A 10557-nucleotide genomic window follows, 5' to 3' on the forward strand; every position below is an offset into this window, starting at 1 on the left:
GTAACTCTTACAGTCTCCCTCAGACCAGGGCCAAGAATGTATCCCTGGTTTACTGAGTCCTGTAACTGTTACAGACTCCCTCAGACCAGGGCCTGGAATGTATCCCTGGTGTACTGAGTCCTGTAACTGTTACAGACTCCCTCAGAACTGGGCCTGGAATGTATCCCTGGTTTACTGAATCCTGTAACTTTTACAGACTCCCTCAGACCTGGGCCTGGAAGGTATCCCTGTTTTACTGAGTCCTGTAACTGTTACACACTCCCTCAGACCAGGGCCTGGAATGTATCCCTGGTTTACTGAGTCCTGTAACTGTTACAGACTCCATCAGACCAGGGCTTGGAATGTATCCCTGGTTTACTGATTCCTGGAACTGTTACAGACTCCCTCAGATGAGAGCCTGGAATTTATCCCTGGTTTACTGATTCCTGAAACTGTTACAGACTCCCTCACACCAGGCCTGGAATGTATCCCTGGTTTACTGAGTCCTGTAACTGTTACAGACTCCCTCAGACCAGGGCGTGGAATGTATCCCTTGTTTACTGAGTCCTGTAACTGTTACAGACTCCCTCAGACCAGGGCGTGGAATGTATCCCTGGTTTACTGAGTCCTGTAACAGTTACAGACTCCCTCAGTCCAGGGCCTGGAATGTACCCCTGGTTTACTGATTCCTGTATCTGTTACAGACTCCCCCGACCAGGGCCTGGAATGTATCCCTGGTTTACTGAGTCCTGTAACAGTTACAGACTCCCTCAGACCAGTGTCTGGAATGTATGCCTGGTTTACTGAGCCCTGTAACTGTTACAGACTCCCTCAGTCAAGGGCCTGGAATGTACCCCTGGTTTACTGAGTCCTGTATCTGTTACACACTCCCTCAGACCAAGGCCTGGAATGTATCCCGGGTTTACTGAGTCCTGTAACTGTTACACCCTCCCTCAGACCAGAGCCTGGTATGTATCCCTGGTTTACTGAGTCTTGTAATTGTTAAACTCATTCATACCAGAGCCTGGAATGTATCCCTGGTTTACTGAGTCCTGTAACTGTTACAGACTCCCTCAGACCAGGGCCTGGAATTTATCCCTGGTTTACTGAGTCCTGTAACTGTTACAGACTCCCTCAGACCAAGAACTGGAATATATGAAAAGCAAAATGCTGCGGATTTTGGAAATCAGAAAAAAAAACAGAAAATGCTGGAAATACTCAGCAGGTGAGGCAGCCTCTGTGGAGAGAGACACAGAGTCGTTTGAGATCGATGACCCTTCGTCACAACCGGAAAAGCTGAAGATGTAACAGATTTTTAGCAAGTGTTGGAGAAAGTAAAGTGGGTAGGGGTGGAAAGAACAAAAGGGAAGGTGAGTGATAGGATAGATGGCAGGAGAGATTAAGATACATTAGGAGAGAATAAGAGATGGTGCAAGGCAAAAGGAGATGGTAATGGGACAAGTTAAGAAACAAAAGATGGCTCTGGATCAAGTATAAATGGCACTGGCAGAATGAAAGACAGCTGCCATGTGGGAGAGAGAAAAACAAATAAATGGTCTGAAATTGTTGAACTCTATGTTGAGTCCAGAAGGATGTAAAGTGCCTTATCGAACTATGAGGTGCTGTTTCTCGAGCTTACGTTGAGCTTCATTTGAACTGGAATGTATGCCTGGTTTACTGAGTCCTGTGCCTGTAACTGTTAGACGGCCTTTGACTCACTTTTCTCTGTCTGTCCCCATCTCTCATTCTCTTCTTTCTCTCCCTCTCCTTCTATCTGTCTCTTTCACTCGGTTCCTTCATCTCTCTCGCTCTCTGTGCCTGTCTCTCTTTCTCTTTGTCTCTCCCACTCTCCCTGTCTCTCTCTATCTCTGTTCTTGTCTCTCTCTATTTCTCTGTTAGTCTCTCTCTCTCTGTCTATCTCCCTTTACCCCTCTCTCTCTCTCTTTCCCTCTCTTTCTCTGTCTCTCTTTTCCTCTCTCTCTCTCTTTCTCACTTTCCCTCTCTGTCCCTGTCTTGATCTATGTCCCTATTTCACTTTCTCATACTCACTCTCGCTCTCCCTCTCTGTCCCTACCTCTCTCTCACACATTACTGCCCCTGTCTCTTTTTCTCTCTCTGTCCATGTCTCTCTCTTTTTCTGTGACTCTCTATGATTTTCTTTTTCCCTATCTCTGTCTCTCTGACTTTCATTGTGTCTCTGTTTATTTATTTCCCTCTCGGAGTCGCTCCTTTCTATCTCTTTCTTTATCTGTATCTTTGTGTCTCTCACTCTTTCTCACACTCTCTCTGTCCCTGTCTTTTTCTCTCTGTCCCTGTCTATTTTTCTCTCTCTCTTTTCTTCTCTTCGATGTATTCCTGAATTAAAAGTCCTCTGAAATATATGAAAGTGACAGATATCGAATCACAGTTCTGTAGCATTGTTATGTGGTAAACATTCAATTAAGGGCTGGAAATCTCTCGGGTAAATCTAGTTTATGAACCTGAAAGATTTTAGCTTTTAACGTTGTGCTGGGCCCTGAGATCAAATGGTGTTTCCACTCAGACAATGCAGCATTTTGGAACTGGCGGTTATCTTTGCAGTGACAGGAGGTGGGATTATTCAGTGTAGCCTCGGGCCTCACCATTCAGGCGTGGGGAGTGGGAACTACACGACCCGTCCCACGGCCCAACCACAACCCAACGGCCTAAAAGTGACCGTGGCCCAATTTCCAGGCCCCTGTTTTAAAGCAAACGGCTAAAACGAGGCCCATTGCCGACTTCAGCGCCTCTGGCGCAGGCCAGCAGGCCGCATCATGAAGTTCTACACCGTCAGACCGTGCTTCTTTGACCATGTATTTCAATGAAAGGAAAATATCCCGGACTGAGGATGCAGAATTTCCTCGTCTGCAGTTTGGGCGTGATTCAGGATTGGGAAATTCTTGTCATATTTCCCTGAAGTAGTGAGCAATCGGGCAAATAAACCCACCTTCCAACAACAGTCACCAGCCCCTGATTTAGCGGGTGACAGTGTGAGGATCGGCTGAGTAAAGCGTCAGTCTGGCCTGTGATGCCCCCAGGGTCGAATTGCCCATTGATCAATCCTGGGTAGTTGACCAGAGCAGCACAAGGGATTGTGGATAATTCCGTACTGTCTGTAAATCAAATCCAATTTCTGAAAAGGCGAATGAAAGCGTGAAACGTTGTGCAAAGCGGAATTTAAACCATCATCAGAGGATTTGTCTTTTGTGATAACAGGGCCAGTGGACTCCCCCCGATTTGTGGTGAAAATTACTGGGATTTCTCCCGGACTTTCAGCAGAAACGATAATATTTTTACTCACTGAAGGGATTGTGTGTCAGAGAAATGTCATGAAGGGAATTCCCCCGTTGTTATAAACTCTTCAGCTCCAGCCTGACCTTTCCCACGTTTCAAGGCAATGACATCTTGGCGGGCTATTTCCTGATGTGGGTGCCGGTGGCCAGGCCGGCATTTATTGTCCAATGGCGGCTTGCTGGGTCACTTCAGAGGGCGGCTAAGAGCCAATCAGGTTGGTGTGGGACTGGACTCACATGTCAGCCAGTCCGGGCAGGGCCGGGAGCTTTGAGACGTCCTGAGGTGGTGAACGGCGCTGTAGAAATGCGAGTCTTTCTTTCTCACTTTCTTCCACAGCAGCTGTAACAGGTGCCGAAAGCTGCCTCTGGTGTTCACCCGAACAGCTCCAGGCTGTGAGCAGCAGGCGCCGATCAATTCCAACAGTCAGTGGGCTCGATCCTGACTTCCTGCGATATTGTAAAACGGGTGATAGCCAGTCGGCCGCCCCTTTTACAGCTCTCCAGATTTTTACTGCCATTGAACTCAATAGAAGGGGGAAACGGGGAGAAAGATGGAAAACGGGCGGCCGACTCGCTCTCGCCCTCTTTACGCCATCGCACAGAGTGAACATGAGCCCGAATGGAATCGCACATGGTGGGAATCTGCTACAAACAGCAAATGTTGCAAATATGCAGCAGGTCAGTGTGAAAGAGACGGAGTGGTTAACTCTGGGAGGTCAATCTTCACCCAAACCTGCACGGATCGCCTCAAAGCTTCATTCTAAAGCGAATCGGGAAGTGTAAAAGAGGATCCCCGGTCGCTGGAACCCGTATCCCCTGTGATAAAAGTGAATCCCTCCCTCTGTATTTTTAATAATTTGTCCTATTTATTGGGAGGTTTAAAAGGTTTTCCAAGTTCCCAGGAGGTAGAATGAAGCTTTTAAAATGCAGCTTCCCGCCGGCTGGAGTTACACTGAAACAGGTGTGAACCCGAACCGACTGAGCCGCTTTCCTGCAGGAGTCTCGCCGCTGGGCTCTGGGTCACTCGGGTGTTAGGTTGGGACTTGGCTCGCAGTTATACTGACACTTCCGTACCCGCAAGCCGCTTAGCGGGAACACACTGTCCGTCCCCCTCCTGCTTATCAGAGTGAGCATAGAAGCTGTCACAGTAACTGGGCGGTAATGTCAGGCTGTCCGGACAGTAATGGACATTGTTATGTTCATTAATAAATAGACATTCTTATTATGAACACAGCTAGCTTCTAGCTAGTCATTTATTCAGCACACGTTCTCTAGGTACAGTATCTGTAGAGATGCAGCATGTGTGCAGGCTGCCATCTTGACTGTTGCCTTGTTGGTAGCCTAGTGCCTCATGGATAATGTAGTCTTAATATATATACAGCTGGGTAGTGTAGTCTTATACATATAGCTATATACAGCTCTACGGCTCCACCTAGTGTCCACTATAGAATGACATGTTATTGACCATTACACCCCCCTTTCTTTGAGGTTTAACAAAATCAATATCAATCAACGTTGAAGAAAGCAATAAAGATAATATCAGTAACACGTTTGTTAGTGCTCTATAAACGTAAACATTTTCAAAACAGTCAACACATTTTCAAAGCTTTACATTGTACTCAAAGATTAAGTCTATCAGGCTTTTTTACTTCATGTGTGGATCTTCTCAACACGGGTAAGTCTGATGTGTCTTCATGAGATTGTTCTGGCGGTGAATGACAAGATGCAGTTGCGGCATTGTCATCAATCTGCTCTTGTATAGATCGAGGTCTCCTTGCGATCTTTGCTTGGTGAGCGTTTCAGTGTTTCCTTCACTCTTCATGCCATAACTCTCAATGTAGTCAATGCACTCTCGAATAACTGCTGGCAGCTGGATCCCATCATACAGCATAGTCCTCTCAGCAGCCTCGGCTAATGGAACACCAAAGATTGGCCTGAGGGAAGAAGGAGTATCCACCGGAACTGCTTCCTGCTCTGGTGCAGGCTTCCTTTTCTTTTTCTCTTTCCACTGCTTAACAACATCTGCTGCGGTTATATCTTTGGATTTTTTTTTCTCCTTGTGTTTTTCCTCTTTGTTCTTTTCTCCCTTTGGCTTCTCTTTGACCTTAAAGTCTTTTTCTTTCTTCTTGGAGAAACTAGGCTTTTTGAAGACATGGACACTCTTTGGCCTTTTCATCCTTGATGGGCTCTCTGCTTCATCACCTGAGTCATCTGGTCTGCTTATGGCACAGTTTATACGGTAGCCTCTCTTGACCAGTTCTAAGTCTTCACAAGCTTTGTCACCTAGTATCGAATCAGGACTTTCAGCCACAACAGAAAACATGAGATGATGCACTTTGTCTTTGACTGTCACTTTAAGTCTGCATACACCTAAGTTATCTATTTTCTGTCCATTATAGTCCTTCAGTAGTACTGACTTTTTCTGTATTTTGGGCTTTTCTTTCATATTGCTAATGTCAATCATACTGATTAACTTTGCTTTTGCCCCAGTGTCTAGTTTCAAGGTAACTAATGCTCCATTTACCTGCAGTGGAATCATCCATTTGTCCTCTTTTACTGCATTAACTTTATGTTCAGCATTGTCCATTTCTGAGGGCTGCACATTTTCTGTATCCTATTTGATATTGTCACATGACACCATTCGTACAAAATATGTCTCACTTAAATCAGTGTCCTCAATTACATTAACTCGTTGCCCATTCTTAGTTTTTACTTTTGAAAAGCATTGTTTGGCAAAGTGATTCTTTCCATTACACTTTGTGCACATTTTTCCAAATGCTGGGCATTGTCTTAACTGGTGTTTGTAACCACAGCGTTTACAATTAAAAATGTCATCCTCCGATTGCTTTTCATTTCTGTCCTGCCCACGTTTCTTCCCCTTGTAGGACACAGCACCGACAGCAGCATTATCACTCATTACAATCGCATCATTGTTGATTTCACTGAAAGTCTTCGCATGCTTTCGAGCTAGCTCGCTGGCTTGGCATATTTTCACTGCATTTTCCAAATTTAGTTCGGTTTCTCTCAACAGACATTCCCTGACTTTTTTATCATGAATACTAAACACAATCTGGTCACGAATCATGGATGCTTTGAGCTCAGAGAAATTACATGTCTGTGCTTTCAGTTTCAGATCAGTTATAAAGCTATCAAAAGCCTCATTTTGTTGCTGTGTCCGAGAACGGATGATGTATCTTTCATACGTCTCATTCTTTTTGGGAGATCAATGTGCATCAAATTTTTTTAGCACATCTTCTAATTTTCCTCTGTTCTCCTCTGGATTACATACAAATGTATTAAATACCTCTATTGCCTGTGGGCCTGCAACTGTAAGCAGCAACGCTATCTTCCTTGCATCTGGCTTCGTACCGAATCTGATGGCTGCAATGTAGAGTTCGAATTGTTGTTTTAAAATCCGCCAATTGTAGTCGACATTTCCCTCGAGATTCAAACGCTCTGGTGGCTTCAAATTCTCCATGTCGCTTTTCACAATTATCAGCAGCTATTCACCACCCTGGTACCATGTTATGTTCATTAATAAACAGACATTCTTATTATGAACACAGCTAGCTTCTAGCTAGTCATTTATTCAGTACACATTCTCTAGGTACAGTATCTGTAGAGATGCATCATGTGTGCACCTGTGTGCAGGCTGCCATCTTGACTGTTGCCTTGTGGGTAGCCTACTGCTTCATGGGTAATGTAGTCTTAATATCTATACAGCTGGGTAGTGTAGTCTTATATACATACAGCTATATACAGCTCTACACAGCTCTATGGCTCCACCTAGTGTCCACTATAGAATGACATGTTATTGATCACTACAGACATCATCTAATCCAAGCAAAGGGAGAAGCGATTCTGAGAAGCATGATGGAGAATCCAATCCCGCTTCATCACTTCACTTCTGCACTCACTGTCCAGTTTCCCTGTGTGAAACACTTGATGTGACCGACAGGCCCGCCAGTTACAGTCTAAGTTCAGAGGGTGAGCCTGGAGACATTCAATGATGCAGCGGGAACCGGCTACTCATCAGACAGGGCCACTTGTAGGCGGGAGAAACTCAGTACAAGTGACAGAAACATGCCGTCCCTTCCGCCCGCCCGCCCGCCATCTCTCCCAGTGATAGGCCAAGGCTGAGCGCCTTGAATGGAACTGAGCCAAGCTTCACTCACAAGTGGGCAGTGCGGGAGCTCACCATCCAATCGCAGTAAAGATCCAGCACTGATTGTCCAGGGCTGTACCTGAACCGTTAGCATAGAGTCACAGAATGGCAGACAATAGAATGGTTACAGCACAGAAGGAGGCCATTCGGCCTGTCGAGCCCGTGCCGGCTCTCTGCAAGAGTGCTCAACTAGTCCCACCCCCGGCCCTTTCCCGTTAACCTATGGTCACCCACTTCCTCTCTGCCTGCACACTCTAACGCTGCTGGGTGACCCCCTAGTGAAAGGTGCTGTCCACGAAGCTCTCAGCCTTGCGCTGTGACGCCAGCTGCTGCTCAAGCTCCGTAACATGGAGCTTGAACACCTCCAGCTGACGTCACTTCGTGCACATGTGGTTGTCCAGGACACGGGAAGCATCCTGGAGTGACCACATGGCACAAGATGTGCATTCCACAGGACTGAGATACCCTGTCATGCATCTAGTTAATAGGCTATTAATTAACTTACCAAAAAAAAACAACTACTCACCAATCAGCTCTTTCCCTTGTGCTGATATCACTTACCTCGCTCCCTCATGCTCGTGCTCCCTCCGGGCTCTGGGTTCCAGGCTCGCGGGCCTACTTTTACCTGCGCCCGCTCCTCTCGCTCACCCACAGTTCCGCTCTTATGTCAATTAGCTTAGTGACCTTGGGTTCTGTGGCTCCACTCCTCCTTTTCGGTCAGATGTCTCCACTGCCTCCCTCCTCTCCACTGAATTCCTGCACTCACCAAATTGTTCTACTCCACTTACGATCCACTCCTTTTGCATTTTCCAAGCTCTGTTCTCAAGCACCGAAACTGCCTCACAGTCCAAGGCCTGCACCATGTGGCCATGGACAACACAGGGCGGGCAGTTAGAAATATGTTTAAAACAGCGCTCTGTGGTTATGTTGTATAATTGATAACAATGAATATATTGTCTGAATCTAGCGGGAAACGCCCTCGTTGCCACAGAGTCGAGTCATAAACTATTCAGCTTCTTGAACCTCAATTCATGAACGACTGAAGTTCATATCACGGCAATTACACCCTTTTCTGACCCCGTGGGGCAATTTTAACCCAACCCGCCCGAACAACTTATGGGATCGGGGGCAATGCTGGTTTTACACCGTGCCCAATTTTACTTTCCATTGAAGTCAATGGAGAGTAATGTAGTGTGGGAGCAGGAAAGCAGGCCGGAATTTTCTGAGGTTGTAGCAGCTGCGAACAGAAGCGAGTTGGCTGGGACAGTTGTTATTTTTGTGAGTGGGTCGGGAACCCGCTGTCATCCCGCATCTAAGTGCCTTTCCCCGAGGCGCGTCTGTCAGCGTGGAGCCGACCGACCCGGCAGAGGCGGGCGACCCAGTTTAAAGTGTCAGTAATTGTTCTCAGACCCTGAAGAGTGGTTTTAACCTTACCTTTTAAATTGAACTGGATGGCCACAGAAACACGCTGCTCAGGAACCACGTCTGTCAACCTGAGGCAGAAGTTCAGTGGCCATTGCTCCAGCTGATCAGTTGGCAGCATGAAATGTACTATAAAAGCACCCACCTGACAGATGATCACTTTCCTCAGCTGAAGTTGTTTCTCACTGCATTCCAAGCACACATTCTGCAGGCTGCAGTCTTTCCAGCAAAGTCTCCATCCAGGGTCACCTCATTGGAAGAACCTCTCTCATCACTGACAGATTGCTCTATCATCTCTACTTCACTTGCATCTATTCCATCAGCATGGATGCCATTTATACTGTCTCACCTTGGTCCTCAGAATCTGACCACGATGAGCCTCAAGACCAGCAGTACCAGGCACACCAACAGCACTAACAACAACACCACCAACCTTAAAGAATCATAGAATGAAAGATTGGTTACAGCACAGAAGGAATCCATTCGGCCCGTCGAGCCAATGCCAGCTCTCTGCAAGAGCACTTCAGCTACTACCACTCCCCGCCCTTTCCCGTTAACCATGCATTTTTTTCCTTCAGGTACTTATCCAACTCCCCTTTGAAAGCCGTGATTGGATCTGTCTCCAATAGCCTTTCAGGCAGTGAATTCCAGATCCTGACCACTCGCTTTATAAAAAAAGTATTTCCTCATGTTTCCTCATGATTCTTCTGCCAATCACCTTAAATGTTTGTCCTCTGGTTCTCGACCCTTCTGCCAATGGGAACAGTTTCTCTCTATCTACTCTGTCTAGACCCCTCATGATTTTGAACACCTCTATCAAATCTCCTCTCAACCTTCTCTGTTGTAAGGAGAACAACCCCAGCTTCTCCAGTCTATCCACTTAACTGATGTCCCTCATCCCTGGAACCATTCTTGTAAATCTTTTCTGCACCCTCTCTAAAGCCTTCACATCCTTCCTAAAGTGCAGTTCCCAGAATTGGACACAATTCTCCAGTTGAGGCCGAACCAGTGTTTTATAAATGTTCATCATAACTTCCTTGCTTTTGTGCTCTGTGCCTCTATTTTCGAATCCCAGGATCCCATATGTTTTTTAACTGCTTTCTCATCCTGCCCTGCCACATTCAAGGAATTGTGCACATTTACCCCCAGGTCTCATTGTTCATGCACCCCCTTTAGAATTTTACCTTTTAGTTTATATTGCCTCTCCTCGTTCTTCCTTCTTTCTCTGTAATCACTTGATGTTGCACAGGACAGAGGGCATCATCACCCGAGCACAATGCTGCCCGTTAGGCCAGGGATGGCCTCATCATGGCCAGATTTGCTTCAATTGATGCTGTACGCCCTGGCTGCCACATGATGTGCCAAGTCGGCACCACCCCACAGCAACACCATAAAGCATCCCTACAATTTCCAAGCCATTCCTTTCACACTCATCACCATTGTGGGGGGCACCGTTATGCCTCACCATTCACTGCGACTCACTAAGCCACTTCCAAAGGTTCACACAAATCTGTCCAAGAAAGCAAAGTGCTGAAAATAAATGTTTCAATGCCGGACAGCACATTAACATAAACTTTACATGAACATTGGAAAAAACACCCAAGTGGCTGCCCATGTGTGTTGTTAGTTAGTATGATTGCACTAGGATGAGGGTGAGTGTGAGGGGTGGCTAGTGAGATG

The sequence above is a fragment of the Somniosus microcephalus genome, unplaced genomic scaffold (assembly GCF_052327205.1).
Source record: "Somniosus microcephalus isolate GS21.2 unplaced genomic scaffold, FLI_Smic_1.0 unresolved_chr1, whole genome shotgun sequence".
Lineage (NCBI taxonomy): Eukaryota > Metazoa > Chordata > Chondrichthyes > Squaliformes > Somniosidae > Somniosus > Somniosus microcephalus.